This window comes from Octodon degus, unplaced genomic scaffold, assembly GCF_000260255.1.
Source record: "Octodon degus isolate 3935 unplaced genomic scaffold, OctDeg1.0 scaffold00026, whole genome shotgun sequence".
Lineage (NCBI taxonomy): Eukaryota > Metazoa > Chordata > Mammalia > Rodentia > Octodontidae > Octodon > Octodon degus.
In genome coordinates this window covers 11301772-11304925 of record NW_004524602.1, presented here as the reverse complement: position 1 = coordinate 11304925, position 3154 = coordinate 11301772, and positions in this window count along the sequence as shown.

The window sequence follows — 3154 nt, the reverse complement described above, 5'->3', positions numbered from 1 at the left end:
TGATTTCCAATTTCTTCTATGCTATTGTCACCTGCATTTGTTCTGGGTGGGCTTGGAGCCTGAGAATGCATTTTTCTCCTTCTCATTGTCATTTTGTATAGCACTATCTTTTGACCTTTGGTGTAGAGCTTTGATAGATTTATTACTTTAGCACTAGGTCTGGATCTACCAAGTTCAAACCCGTCCAGGTGGGTGTGGCTTGGCTCTGGCTGCTGTGCTCCCCTTCTTCCTGCTGCAGCCCTTGGAGGTGAACCCTCTGTGCCACTCTGGCAAGACATTCTGCTCCTGGATCACCTGGGTGGGTCCTCCCTCTACCCACTCTGCAGGGGGTTCTGCCGCAGGGTTCCGCACCAGGCCTGTCTGAGGGAGGCAGTTCCACTCACATGCCAGGCCTGGGCTCTGGCTCAAGTGAGGACCCAGGGGGCCCCGGATGGTCTCACTCATGCCAGGCCTGGGTCAAATCAGAAACTTCCTGTCATTTCAGAAATTAGCTGCCCATTTTCAGTGGTTCTCCCTTTGCACACAAGCCCACTCTACTCTGCTCATGTGATGGATTCCTTCAGTTTGCTTTTGAAGTTCAAACACAAAGAATCACATAGTCCATGTTCTCTTTGTGTTGGGCCTTCTTTAGTTCATTACTATGCTGATGAAATTTGTTCAGGTCCTTGTGTTTATCAGTAGCTTGTTCCTTTTTATTGCTGCAAGTATTCCATTTTATGAATATGTAACAGCAAGCAGAAACACTGAAAAGACACCCCAGATTTGGAGGCAGATTTATTTATGTCAATGGGCACTGATTGGGATGATCATTCCCAGAATATCAGACCCTAATGTCTGGTGGTCTAGGGCTTGTATGGGATAAGCAAGCAGGAAGTACAGAAGCAGAATAACTTGTCAACTGGGGAATGGTTCATACAGTGTGTGTCCACAGTGACCAGCCGTTTCTAGGAGACGGAAGCAACCAGAACTGCAACAGGAACTGTTACCTGGGCAACTAAGAAACTGAAGCATACTGGCTGGGTCGGGGGATGTCTTCTGCTACATTACCCTTTATAAGTTCTGTTGGTAAATGTTTGAGTTGCTTCCTATTTGAAATTACTGTGAATAAAGCTGCTCGGAACATCTGCGCACAGGATTTCCTTTGTGAACTCCATCATTTTACTTGGGTAAGTAGATAGGAGTTTCTTGGGCCACAGAATTTGATTAGCTTTTTAGGAAACTGCCAAACAGGTCTCTAAGGTGGATCCATCAGTCCAGAGTGTATAAGAGTTCCAATCGCTCCAAATCTGTGGTCATAATTGATATACTCACTCTTTCACGGGAGCTGTTTATTTTTATTTTTTAAAGACAGGATCTCTCTACTAATAGTGTTAGGACAGGATATCCTGCCTGCTTCTTGTACTATGGATAACCACTAAGAAGATAACAATGTACATTGTATTAATTATTGAAACTGTCCTATTAATCAGGAAAAAAAAGGTAGGATCTTTCTATGTAGCTCAGGATGGCCTTGAACTTACTCATGTACCCCAGACCCTAGGCTGGCCTTGAACTCACGGAGATCATCCTGGTTCAGCCTCTTGAGTGGTGGGATTACAGATGTGAGCCATCCTACCTGGCATAAGTAAATTCAAGTAAGTAAGATCCAGCCTTGCAAAAATAAACAGACAAGTAAATATAAAAAGTCTTGATACTTTTGGACGTACACACAAGTATGCACTTACACACTCAATTCAAACTGACACCATGGTCATAGTAGCGAATATCTCCGTCACCCCAAAGTTTTCTTGTGTGCCTCTGTAGTCTTCTAAAATCCTTCTACCACAAGCAACTACTGTCCTGCTTCCTGGCCCTACAGAGGAGCTTGAGTTTTCTAAGTGTGTGTAAGAACGGAAGTATATGGGATTGTCCTGATTAAGGACTGTTTCCCCCTGAGAGTAGTTGAAGGTTGTTGGCAGATTTTCCTCTACTTGGTAGGAGAAAGGAAAAACAAAACATTCCTAATCTCTGAGGTGTCACAGAAACTCTAAGTCCTGTCTAAGTTGTTTAGTGTTTGATCCTTGGTTCTTTTTTGTTTGTCTTTTTGAGACAGGATCTCACTACACAGTTTGGAATCGTAGTGATCTTCTTTCTCAGCCTCTCCCAGTGCTGGAACTACAGATATGTGCCACCGTGCCCAGTTCTAGACCTGGCAGGGCCGCACAACATGTGGTACCAGGGATTGAACTCAGGTCCTTGCGCTTGTCAGGCAGGCGTTTCGTCCGCTGAGCTATCTCCCCAGCCCACAGCAACTGGCTCTTTCAGTGTGACCTGGGTTGTGACCTAGATGTCTGACCCCTTGGGGTGGGGGCTGTTGCAGGCAGATGTACGGGGGGAGCTTGCCCTGCCTTGGTGCTCGGTGCTTAGAGATCGTGCTGCTGCAGCCAACAGCGGGTGCCATGTGCTTCCCCAGGTTCCTTTCCTGCTGAGGGGGACCATCCCACAGCAAACCCCTTTAGCAAGGACTGGCATTACGCCTTTCTGTGCAGGTCCACGAGTTAGGCTTTTCTAGGTGGGCTGCTAGCTGGCCATCTTGCAGGAGGCCTCAGGCTTTCCTGCCTTTTGTGCAACTCGATGAAAACCCAGTGAGCTCATTATCCAGCTCTTAGCCTAGAAAAGTGCTGGCAAACCCTTTAGAGCTTTCAGTAACAGGAACAGCCCTGCTAGCACAGCAGTTTTCAATGTAACATTTGTGTAATTTACATATAAATTCCACAACATACATTACACAGTATACATATGTTGTATCTAGGAAACAATATGTTGTATCCTATCTACATATGTTGTATTATATTGTATAGTATATATAACATAGAATATATATAATATATATATGTTGTATCCTGTGTACATATGTAGTATCCTAGTATGCAGACCTGCTCCTGAAGTTAGACCTTAGGCTGGCAGTGGGGAGCCAGACTGCCCTAGCAGTCTGTTGTATCGGCAGGGTTTTTTTTTTGTTTGTTTGTTTGTTTTTTGTTTTTTTTGTGTCACTGAAAGATCTGCCTGGAAAGTGCTGGGTCCTGAGTTCGATATCAGGTACAAAAAAAAAAAAAAAAAAAAAAAAAAAAATATAGAGAAATATCAAAAGAAAAATTTTCAAGTATCCTAGGCT